Raw genomic sequence first — 14,590 nt, forward strand, 5'->3', positions numbered from 1 at the left:
ACATTTTACGTCTTAAAATATTTTGTAATATTAGCGGAATTTTAAGTTTAATTTGAATTGAGATCAGCATTTCTATTTCAGTTCACTTGACATTATAGAGCCAGAAAAGTTATAATTATACCACCATCAATATTTTCTGTTTATCTTTCAATGTTGATTTCAAATTTGTATATTGGCAATATGTACCAGTTCATTGTATTCATTTAACATATATTTATCTAATGCAGCCATAAACATTTATGAAAAATTTTATATTTAAAATACCATTGAAATAACAGAAGTTATTAGATATTGCAATGCGTAATTTGTTTACAATTCATTCAATATTAAAATAGTAACATTGAAATTGCTACTATATATATGTTATTCTGGCAAGTGCAAAGGCTTATTGATATATCTTTATTATTTTATATTACTGATATTTTTTTTTTTTTTTTAATTACTTTGGATCGAAGCATTTAATACAATTAAGTAGATTAATACTTTTAGTAGTTTGTAAATATGAGAAAGTTTTAAATTAATGGAATAATTCAAATAAAAAAAAACATATATTGATTGTATTAATTGTCAAATGAATAAAACATTATATATGCATTATCGTTAATCGTATCTCAGTAACAGACAAAAACTGCTTGATGTCGAAGTTTATGGAAAAAAGAAGTTTATTCTAAAACAGCTAGAACAGCTTTATATTGAATGCAGTGAATGGGCTATAAAAACAACATTAGAGATGAAATCAGATTTTCAAATAGAAGCGCTTAAATCCGTCGTTAATACTCGTGCTTATTGATTTCCGGTTGCAGAATTTTTGAAAAAAAGGAAAATTTTAAGTACTAAAATACACGAATCACGAACAACATTAGGATCATAGATATATAATATAATTGTTCCTACCAAGAAGACTAAGATATTACTATACAAAATTCATAGGATGAACGCTTTCTCTCTCTCTCTCTCTCTCTCTCTCTCTCTCCGTGTATTTAAATTCACATTTAGATATATCCATTTATCTGACCATCATTCATAATTCTACTGCCAAAATCACTACAATTCAACCTTATAATCATTATTATTATTCTTACTGTAAATAATTTTATGTAATGCACATTCAATGCGTTTAACAAAGATAAAGAGTTGATTAATTTATTATTTTATGTTGTACAAATGTATCTATTTTTTCATTTAATATCTTCTACAGTCTACCAAAGACCAATAAAACTTTACAAATATAAATGTCAAATCTTTTATTATTTTATTATTTATTCTCTTCCTGAAACATGAAATATTGATGAACATAATATACAGTTAAAAAATTATATTAGAAAAATAGTTAAATATTCTAATGATATCAATTTCAATTTTGTTTGTAATATGTATTGAAATCTGTAGTTTTAAATAAGATACTTTTCAATACAATTAATCAATTAGAAAGATTAATAACTAATTTATTAACAAATCTTTCATATTGATAAATATTATCAATTAGTAATTAAGTTAATATAACTAAGGAGAATTAGAAAAATATAGTAACTAACTTATGTATAAGCTAAAATAAAGAAGCTTATTATTAATAATTCTATGAGTCAGCAAAATAATAAAATTGAATTTTAGATCTTATTAGAATATTTTTGAATGATAATTTCATCAACCTTCTTTTTAAGAAGATAATAGTGCATAATAGTAGGTTCTTATACTTTAATAAACTCAACAAAAAAAAAAACAAACAATCGATTAATAGTTTTTTTTTTTTTTTAATTTTTCATTATATTAAAATAATAATTTATAATAAAGAAATTTGTATTTTTCATATGGTATATTATTTTCATTTAGATTTCAATAGTTTAAATTAATAGGCAATAAAAGGTAGATGTATGTTAATCACGATGAAATTTTAGTTACAATAACAGCTTATGGTAAAAATATGAGGAGGGAGGTTTCGTAGTGGACGTACCCAAGCTCCATGGAAAAGGGTCCATTATATTGATTGACCCAATTCAAAGCGCTTACTGCCTATGAAATTTTCTACTCTCTCTCTCTCTCTCTCTCTCTCTCTCTCTCTCTTAGTCGCACACACAGGCACGCGCGTGCGCGCTTCTACATTCATTATTTTAACAACAATTTCTCTGTCATCGTTTTTCTCTAATTTACTGTCTATCTTTATAAGATTATATTTTAAAAGATTATATTTTAACGAAGCTCTCATATATATTCATTATTCTATTTAATCTCATACATTGACCTGTAATTTTTCATTTAATAGTACATAAATCTAACTTTATGACATATCATTTACTTTTGAATATTAATATAATAAGCAATCATGTTATTTCTGTGATTATCAATAAACATGCCTATTAAGGTTACTGTAAATTAAAAATTTCTGTAAGCCCTTTTAAGTCACATAATTTTTAACTTTATGATTATTAATGTTTTCCGCAGTATACTAATTTGAGAATGTAATATAAAAAACTTTATTTAATTTTTATTTAAAAACTTTTTGGCAATTAAACAAATGAATTATATATATATATATATATATATATATATATAGACGTAATGTCAGATCAAAGAAGGTTATTTTCATATACTTTTAAAGAGTTATAAAATTATCGATATTGAAAAAATTAGATTATTTATTATGCTTAAAGTTCAAAAAAATACCATTTGATAATTGATTTGCAGTTTTAGATTATCAATAAATAATTCTGCAGTACTTACATTAAATGCGTAGATACATATATAGTGCATATTAAATATTTTAATATATTTATATAAAACTATGTTCTCATTGAATAAATTTATCTAAAGTTTAACAAGTTAAGTAATATGTAAAATACCGTGTACATCTTATTTTATCATAATTATATATATAATAAGATGTATACGGTATATATATATATATATGCCTATATATACGTATGTATATATTAATATATTAAATTTACTTTAAATTTGCAAATAGAATTTTAAAATATTAAAAATTATGAATAATAAATTTATAGAAATAAATGTTAAAAAAAAAAAATGATTGCAATTATGCAATTGAGTTACCATTTCCCTAAATATATATTCGTGCGTGCGTGCGAGTGTGCGAGCATTGCAATGAGGGCCAGTGTAAATTTCACTACTTCGACCCCCCCCCCACACACACACACATACACGTACGCACACTTCCACACCCACACACACACACACACACGCACACACACACACACACATGCGCACACCTTTTTCACGATTACTTTTTTTTAAAAGAGTAAACTTGATATTACAATGCGTACACGATATTACGAGACAAATCAGGAACATGGAAAATAAGTAATAGGGAAGCAGCTATTAGATTGTAGACAAAGATTTGCTTAAGTTCACTTACTTTAAAGGCTGTTATTCAGGCTGTTAAAAATTACTGTTTCGGTTAATTATAAGATTCTAAATCTTACTATTAAGCATGTCAAAATTTATATATTTATAAGGTTACAAAACATTATTCTAATTTTCCGTATTTAGGACCTTACATATACTTATTGGTTAATGTAAAATTATTCTAATTGTTAGCATTTATAGATAATTATATTTATATTTACAATAATTCTATAGAATTATTTATGTCTCTATAATTTTCGGAAAGCACATGAAGCTGCGTGCAAATTAAAGATTGAAGATCAACGCATAAGAATAGAATATATTGATAAACAACTAGTGCTTAATACTGGTTTCACAAAATACAATTTATTGTAGATGTCAAGGCAAGTGTTGATATTATAGCGGGAGAAATAGAAAATATGAGCTGTAAAGTTAACAACAAATCACAAAGAATACCAAAATGTGACATCTACATCGTATGTATATAAAGGTTCACTTTACGTTTAGATATGACAATGGGGAGGTAAAGTATTAAAGCATGCATCAAAGCATCAATGATCAGAGGATAAAAAAGATTATTTCACTAAAGGAAAATAAATATATAAATGATATTGCTGTGACATATATGACATGTATAATGCAGAAGTCAAAAAGTATAGAGCCAGTAAAAGTGAAGAAGAATAGAAAGTGTGAACGAACAAGTTACAGAATGTGGTTGCCGGTACTATTAATACGTATGTTCTGAATACTGATTTTAATACAGGTGTTGGTTTTGTGAAGATTGCAGACGCAAATGTTTGTGAAGTAAATAGACGGATACTCGGTGATAGAGATATCATAATAACAAGGATCATACTAAAAGAGAAAGTCATAAATAAAAACTTGATAAATAAAAAATGGAGACTAAGAATACGCAAAGATGGTTTGGAGTTATACTATTAATATTTGTATAATATATTTTCAAATGAATAGTTCTTCAAATCTCAAAACCATAATAATAATAATAATAATAATAATAATAATAATAACAATAACAATAACAATAACAATAACAATAACAATAATAATAGTGTTTTATAATAAGAGTCTCGGTGACAAGCTAAATTGGCGAGAAATTACCATGAGATTCATATACGAGGGATTGGGTTAAAAATGGTCACTTATTATAAATTAAGAGAACTTATAAATGATCGATATAAAATATGATAAATCATATTTCTACATTCATAATAAGTTCTATTAAAAATTAAATTATATATATTGACGAGCTAAAGGCCATATTTAATGAGAATTTTCATTTAGTACACTATCGCACAGGATCTTGGTTTCTAACGTATATGTATTATTTAGAGATTTGAGATGTATATATTATTGTTTGATATTATGTAGTAGTATATTGTTAAGATATTTTAAGATATTTTTAAGTTAATTTTGAAAAGTATTTCAGCAATGATGCTTATAAACTGGCAAAGACGTCTATTCTAATATCAAATTGAATTTTCCATAACATTTATATACATTTATTAAGAAGTTTAAACAATTTAATCAGACAACTTTTATAGAAAGATTAAAAAATTTACCTATAATAAGAGTATAAATTATCATTGGACTAGATTTATTTAGATTGTAAAAATGTTTTGGATTCCCAATGGATATCGTGTGATAGGGTAGTGAAAGAAAAAATAAGTTACTCGAAAGGGCTCATGAAAAGGTAGACAATAATCAATATAGAATACATTATATAAAGAGAACTAATAGTGTTAAACAATTTTAAGTAGAAGAATAATATTAATGATGAAATAATAATGATAATGAGAAATTTTTAGCAAACTTTTAGGTTGCTACGGTTTCGTATATATAATCAATGTGTTCTAATATAAATTAATCCTCTTCTAGATAGAACATTTTAAATAAGCAACAATTTAATAAAAACATGAAATAACAATACGATAATGCTTTTATTAATAAAACTTATATTAACAATATTTTTAGTTAAATTAAATGAATAAAAATAATTAATATTGTAATAATCTTCATGCAAAATAATACAGGCTGGAGTGGTACAAAATTATAAAAGTAAAGTATGAGTTGATAATAGGAAGTCACAGAGCAACGAGAAACACATACAGTACAACAATTAAAGATTTTAATTGGAAAAAAATATTATTCACGTATGATAATTTATAATGGCAATGTCCAATGTATTATAGGAATTATGAAGTATCAAGTTAATCGCCATATAAACTCGAATTAAATTTATCATATAAATAACAATTCTTATGTATACATTACTGATATAATAGAAAATTTAGGAAAATAATAAATATTAGTATCTTGTATAAATATATTAAAAGTAAAATACAAATCAAAATATGATTATAAACAGGCACTAATTGTTGAATAATTCTTTGCGTAGGAAAAAATGTATATAGTTAAAGAATTTAGAAATGTCATTCAATAGACATTATATAGAAGTTGATAAAATAAAAATATATAAATTAAGAATGGTACAGGAAAACAAAATTAAAATAATCCACGTATATAGAATTAAATAGAATACAATAATTAATTATTTATTACCTAATGATAATATAAAAAAGTTGAGTAAGAAAAGAATCACATGGAATTACCATTATATAAATGTCTTCGGACCTTTCTACGAATCAAAAAAGTAAAATATATAATTGAATAATAAAAAAATAAAAATAAACGAATACAAAAAGAACAACGGGTTACAAATAAAACAATAATTAGGATTTTTAAAAAGAGAATTGTGCTAGCGCTATAATACATTACGTACATCGAACTACTCGTAAGTAGAATATGAAAAGAGTAAAGAGAAGAAACACAAGAAATCTCAAACGATGTATTATTAGGTTGGATAAACAATAGTATATTAAATTAATTAAAATATATTAAATTTATTGTAGTATATTAATATATTCAAATGTAGTAAATATCAAAATGTTTTTCTTTACTGTGATATTCTAACTTAAACATAATAAAAATAAATAGTATAAATTCAGTAATAATTGATAAATAAATATTAATGATAAAAGCATTGATATAGGTATTAATATTCGTAGGTTGTCAAAATTCAAATATACAACGAAAATAGTTCGAGGTGATATCTGAATTGTAACATACACAAATGTGCTAATTATAAACAAAGGTAACAAATGTTGTATAAAAGCACGTACCAGATAGCAAGAATTTGAGCATCACACTTCACCTGTCCTAATCACTCATGGAATTACAACTTGTTAAAGACTATTCTGCGCATTAAGATTATATATATTAATATAGATATTTAAATAATAATACAAGATCAAATTAATGGCAGATAAACTATTATTAGGTAAATTCAATTTAATGTATAACAAATTATTAGAGAAATAAAATATTTTATTCTCTAATATTGGAACATACGGTTAGGAAGAAAATCCAAATATATCATTGCTACGCAGTGATGTTAATTGTCAGTAAACAATTCAAAGTGTTTTTAGATGTTTTTACTAACTCTCTATTCCACATTAACCTAAAATACTGTAACACGAGCATTACTGACCTACAAACGAAAATTCAAGCAGCAAATTATTTCTATGTAAATTTGCTAATTGAAAAGAACAAACAGATAATAAAGTTAACAATGAAATAATGTAAGACAAAAATAGGGACAAAAAGAAAATACACGATGATGAATTACACATTATGCTTATTGAATTGTAAAAGAAAAAATTAAGTAATATTAATGAAATAAGTGATAGAAATATTTTTAACAATAATAATATTAACAATTACGAAATCGTTGATTAATAATTGAAAGATATATATAAATATATAATACTAGAATAATTTAATAAACAATAGATAATGATAATAACAATTACGTTTACAGTATATTAATAATTATTAACAAGGGTGATAAATAATTATCGTAGCATGATCGATAAGTACTAAATAAATATAAAATACTTATATTGGAGGCAAAAGAATTGGATGATTCGATGGCTATTAACAAAATAACAGGTAATACATTGCATATAAGTATAGCAGTAATGATATACAATGTTAAAATTAAGGATAATAGAAAATGCAGAATTTCCGTTAAAAGAATTCCAATCATACATTGCAGAGAAAAAAAAAATGAAAGATAAATCTAATTTTTCTATCTTCTTTATATCAATATCCGTCATTGATAAGTAAGGTTTTACTTTTTACAAGACATTAAAAAACTTCAGAAAGAAACATTATTTTATATGTGTATGTATTTTATACATACCTGTTCATAATCAGATGGGTAAATATGAAAAATAAGAGCCTATGCATAAATGAAAAATAATAATAATAGAACGATCTGAACATCATACTTTATAAAGTCTTAAACAAGATCTTTGTAAGCAAGATGAGTAGACCAGACAGAGATAAGAGGGCAAATATTTAACATAATATTTTAAAATACAAGCTTATTATTAAATGTATTAGAAATAATTGTGATGACATTAATGATACAAATATAGAAATAGTGAAAATGTTAAGCAATGTCGGGAAGCTCGCGATAAGTTATAACAGAGAAAACAATATTTCAAGGGAATGGAAGTGATAAAATAATTAATACAAAGCTTTAAATTTAACTATAAAATACAATACGTAACAGTTGAATGTATTAAAAACTAATGGTTATTAATAATAATATTAGAGCTAACATAATATAACAAGAAAAATTTTAAAATGTTAAAGAAGCAATAGAGAGCTAAGGAAAAGTTAAGGTAAGCCAGAATAGAATATATTGTAAGAAGAAATACAAATTGAAATATATGATGGAAACACGAATAGATTGTTTAATAATAAATAATTTGTAATAAGTTGGTAATTATTGCTTTAATATATAAACTGTTCTAATAAGGCATATTCAAGTTATAAATGACTTTTAATGTGTATGAAAGTCAGTGTATTAATTAATGAAAGGATATAAAAATAATAAAAGATGTATGAAGGGATTCATTTTATGAAGTAAAAATGGTATTAAGAAACATACCAAAATGGAAACCGTAGACGAATGTAAGCAAGATAAGAAGATGATATATGACAGAGAAGAGAATAGAGGAAGCGAATAAAGCTTCACGTGGCTACAAGTTTTATACGCGGAACTACTAGTGGATTAACCGGAAGAGGAAGTAATAATGCATATAAAAATGAGAAATTTATGAATACATTATATTTTAGAGGAAATATATGGATGGGAAAATGAAGATAAATCTTCCATGTACTTAATATTTAATCACAAACAAATACATTTAAAAAATAAGAAATAATGGCATAGTCTATATAATTCATGCAAATATAAAAATGATTAGAAACTAACAGTTAGAAGGATAATTAGTACATACATGAATAAACAATAATGTTCAATAATGTTCAATATTTACTGTCGAGAAAGCCCACATCGAGGCTTGAGGTGTATAATCTGTAATACTGATCTTACCTACTTGATTTAACGCATTGTAAATAGGAATCTACATTATAAATAGCTAAAATATTAGTTTAATAGTAAAATTAATATTTCCAGTGCAATATAGGCTACTCAAAGATAAAACTATATGTATAAAATAGAAAAAAGTATTCAATAGAAGTTAGATTGGAAATGAATCGGTTTTAAATTAAATATATTTGTCGATTCAATTCACATAAAAATATCAAATTATTATTCAATTTAGAGTGTATAATAGAAAGTAAAAATGCAGTTAGATGAATATATGAAAGATAGGGATTGTGTATATGGAAAAACGTGAAAATTAAAAATAATGGTAAAGGAATAAGCTTGAAATATCAAAATGTAAACGAGTGCCAAAATCAATAAAAAGTATTAGGAATAAAAGTTTGTAAGAATTTTTTCGAGTGCCGATCATTTTATTGCTCTTTCGCCGTAGTAATCATATTGATCAACATGATACCGATCAACATTTTCATCGATTAATATAATAGGACCGGTAAGGTAATAACTATAGTTTGTCACACTATTTTGCAATAATGAAAATATGACTTTTATTTATCTCAGATTGAGCTATTTCTATAGCGATGTAACTATAGAAATATAGAATTAAAAATCCTTAAAAGTAAAAACAGAATGCGTAGTTTTATATTACTGCGTATACTATGTGGTACGTTTTTCCCGAATTATCCTTCAGTGATGAAACTAGTTTTAGGATATTGAAAAAGAAATTTCCATTTACCACACTTAAGTAGGAAAAAGAGGAGAAACGGCTAAAACAACAAATGTTGATGTTTGTTCAAGTTGCTGGAATAATATAGCAAATGCTATGATATATTACGTCATAGCAAGCAATTACGTGCAAATTTGTTATGTGAAAATTTATGAGACTAATCAATTTACGAGCCAATCTATATAAATGATACCTGAAAATTATAAAGACCAACTTAGCAATCTTCAATTAGCGGTTTAAAAATTGCTCAGTTATCATACTATAACTGAATAACTAATAATACATAACTAATAATCGATTTTGAATGGTTACTTAATTGGACTTTAGACGCTACTCTACCTATACTGTATCCTCGCTCAAATCGTCTCTCAACTGGATCGGTGACTAAACGAATATGAGTAATTAAATCACAAATTTAAAAATGTATGAGTTGACGATAAAAGTATCATTGAAATGATAAATAAGCGACAATTACCATTCGTATTCTCTATTTACATTTTCTATAATATAATCGTTTCTATAATCGTAATATTCTGAGGCGAAAAACCTTCTTTTTTTTTTTTTTGTTTAAATTTTATCCATAAGAATAAGTATTTATATATTTTTTAATATCCATATTATTATTGTTATTTTCGGCATGATTGATAGAAGATGATTTTGGTTTATGAATTCATATAATTTCTTTATAATCTATAAGTGTATCAATGTCGAATTTAAAAATTAAAATCTTTGTTAGATATAATAAAAATCATGAATGATAGTTGAGAAAATGAAAATGTTAACTGATTTTGCGAATAAGCTCCAATAGAACATAAATTTACCGAATTTATTATCAATGTATCATCATTTCACGAAATATTATTGAAGTGAAATGTGGGTCAATTGTATACTAGGAAACAGTGTAGGATGGTACACATCTTTGACTGGCTTTTCAATTTACTGATTACTTATTTTATAATATAATTGATAGTAAATTTTAAAAGCTTAACCTATATAATTTAAAAATGTTTTAAACTTGTTTAGTTAAGAGTGCATAATTAAAAATATAATCGAAATTTTCGTAATTCGTTATAAAATGTCTGTTATAAATTTTATATCTATTACAAATAATTATTAAAAATTTTATATTTCTTATAAATATCTATTATAAATAATAAAATATATGAATAATTTTTAAATATAAATGTTAACGTGAAGTATTTGTGTAACATTTATACACGATCATTCTATAATAAATCGTATTGAAAACAATTTTACAAAAACAATTTACTAATAAAATGTTATATAAAAAAATTTAATAATAAAATATCATACAACAAAATTTAATAATTTGTATACTTGTAAACTTAAAATTAGATTATAAACACAAATCATATGTTATTTGCATATAAATTTTGTTTTTAATGATTATTAATGATGAGCGATTACGTAAATATAGCTTATTTATATAAACAAAACTATATATATATATATATATATATATATATATATAGAGAGAGAGAGAGAGAGAGATGTATGAAATATATTATTGATTATTCATCGCTCGGTAAATGTGACTAAGCCACTAAATGTTTATAGTCGGTCGCGTTTGATACATTTCCTACAAATGGTAAAAAGTATTTTGCCATCGGTCGATTAGGAATTACAGTTGATAAGCTTTTTCATCAAAAATATCGTTAATTCAAAGACCGTATAAATTAGAAAAAAAATAGAATTATTTATTACAACCCTTTTACGTATTAAATACAATATATTATTATTATTATTATTATTATTATTATTATCATTATTATTATCATTATTATTATTATTATTATTATTATTATTATAAATAATTTCTTAAAGCTTATAGGTACAAAATACAGTGAAAATATTCAAACGATATAAGAATTCTAACAAAATGTTATATACATCAAGATTTAAAAATATATTTATTAAATAATTGATTGAAAAATTTCCAATAAATGTTTTTTTAACTTCCAATAATATTTTTTATCTTATTACTGAAGATGTACAAAATATGATAATTCAATAAACCATAAGTATCGTTTATGACAGTTGTTATTGTGCAGCAGTGGTTCAACCTTCAATTTTGATTACGTAACATCCTCTATTTTGTTTTTAAGAGGACTTTTCAATTTTATTAATATATTTCATAATTGTTTTGTAAATGTTTCAAATAACAAGTATGAAAGAAAATTTTTATAATGAAATGATGCATTTGTCATAAATGAGTAAAAAAATCTATCAATAGTTTGATCAATAATTTTTTATCAATAATTTATCAATTTTTGGGAAACTTTTATGCGGGAAAATTTGTCAAACTAAAAAATAAATAATTAAATATAGTACGCAATAAAATTTTAGGACAATTAATTATTTGTTATGAAAATTGGGATAACTAATAAGCTGAAGGTAGTAATAGTTTCCAATTTTGCTTAAAAGTTGCTCACTAAATTAAAAAAACACATAAATAAACCCACTATTGCAACAACAAAGAAAGAGGTTTAAATACAAAGGTAATGATTAGTCGTGAAAAATTATCTAAACATTAATAGAATAGATAGGATAACAGGAACGTTTTAGAATTGAGGAAAATGTATAAACAGCCAATATCTTAGTCTAAAAAATAAACTGATTATTGAATGAAAGTCGAATTAAAGAAAATTTAGGTCACTAATAAATGAAGAAAATTTGTTTGACGAGAGACAGTGATGCCAATAGTAATACGAGCATTTACAAGGATTTCAACTATCTACATAGGATTTAGAAGACTACAAGGAGTTATCACTTGCACGAAGTTACGAACGCGCGTACCTCCGGCAATGAAAAGCAATAATATTAAAATTATAGATATATATATATATATATGAAACTCCATGCATTAAAGTTATTTCCACTTTTCCACTCTCTCCTCCACCAATTCTCTCGTCCTTTCGCATATAAGATGACAAATAAATAAGAATTAAATTCTCTTTTGGTTGCACTTTATTTCTCTAACTTTTGCCCTGATTTGATTCATACTTACCAAGATACCAAGGTATATGATATTTAAAATGGAGTTTATCACTTATTAGCTTAATAAAAGCACACGACAAATTTTACATTAAGCTTTAATAAGAGATTGTCTTGAAAATATTAGTACTTTAAAATTCTTTTCAATTCAATACGCAAATATTCAATATTTTTCATTGTATATAATAACAATTGAATTGACAACATCGTTAAAAAAAATCTTCAAGTTTAATGGTGCAAAATTCTTTGAAAAAAAAATTACTATATTGAGAATTAAAAGTATCAAAAAAGATGATTAAATTACTAAGAAATAAAATTTTACGTATATAAAATTAAAACGTCTATATTCTAAATTTTCGAATTTTAGATTATAAAGCTACTATTCAGTTACTATTTTCCTTTTGTTTTCTTTGATTTTTGCTTTTATTGCCTCATCAAATCGCTTACAATATTATTTTTTTTAATAAATTGTCACCATGAATGGAGATGACTTTATAGGGTCTTTATACACATAGTCAGATATCTAAATCTTCTGAAAAATCAAACATAAACATTATCAATATTAATTCAACTTTCATACAAAGTGTATTTTACGTTATGGAATAAAAGTGCATGTAACACGAAAATCAATAAGAGAAACAGTATTTTAAACAATATAGAGCGTTTCAATTTAAAAGTTTCAAATGCAGTACTTCAAAGCAAGTGGTAAGCCATCGCTCTAATATTTGATCCTTCCAATGAAAAAGAGTAATAACGAAATTCTCCGACGCCTGCTCTGGGAACTCATAGGAAAGTCAATCTGTTTATAGCTGTTTGCCGAGTCTAGTCGGTCGAGCACGCGCGTATAGACTTATCTGCATGTCTTTGATCAGACTATACTTTCGATACTCTATTTGCGGAATGCTTGCCATTACCGATCTAGAATATACTCTCTGGACCTTTTTATAATTTCAGATGTACATTGCGTCAACGCGCCCGATGACTTGCGCAAGAGTGTTTCAGTTAGTTTGGTGCCAATCTGCTCGGTAAACGTTTTCTAGATGGTTTGCTGAGGAGCCAAGAAAAGTTTTATAATTATTTATTGTTTAAAAGGTTTCATTTTATTCTTATCTCGTTAATGAGTAAAACTCCTATAGTTAGTTTTTTGTATTTACATTTATTTAAGTTTTTTTTTAAGTACGTTAGAAAATTGATATTTGCGACCTTTTTGAGACTTTAGAAATTTAATTTCGCTAAAGTTGTGGCGAAGGATTTGTGTGAATCTGTATTTAAATAAAGGAGGAAAATATGAATAAATTATATAAGTTTATTCAGCTATTTAAAAGTTTCCCAATATAATTAAATACACACACAAACACAAACACACAAACACCCAAAAACACACACACACGCACGCACGCACGCACACGCACAAACACACACACAAACACCCAAACACGCACACATACACGCGCGCGCGCGCACAGACGTACATATATATAATTATAATTTTTATAATTATAGCATTGATGTAAGACAATTAAGTATATTAAATAGATTAAAGTATTAATATTAAAATTCACCAAATGTTTCATGTATTTTAATTATATTTAATTATATTTTTCATGGAGAAAAATTAAAATTTTAATATATAACTCGTATTTAAATATGTTATTAGGCATATTTGTAAATTCTGTGCTTTACGTATGTCGATATACTGTAATGATAAGATGGTTTAGTTTAAAAATGTAGTTTGCGTCTGTTTCACTCGGTAGTATTTCAAATATATATGCTATACTAATCTACCATTTATAATTTCTGTTTATAAAAATTCATCTCAACTAATCAATTTATATAAACGTATTGAGTTTTGTCCAACAATCATCCCTTTACAATTTTTCTCGAGTCTCTAAAGTAAATTTAAAAATTCATTTTTACACTTCAAAGTAATTTACACTGCGCTTCACATTAAAAGAATTCTATTTAATAAAACGAATAAAATAGATTTA

This window comes from Ceratosolen solmsi, unplaced genomic scaffold (assembly GCF_000503995.2).
Source record: "Ceratosolen solmsi marchali unplaced genomic scaffold, CerSol_1.0 scaffold6, whole genome shotgun sequence".
Classification (NCBI taxonomy): domain Eukaryota; kingdom Metazoa; phylum Arthropoda; class Insecta; order Hymenoptera; family Agaonidae; genus Ceratosolen; species Ceratosolen solmsi.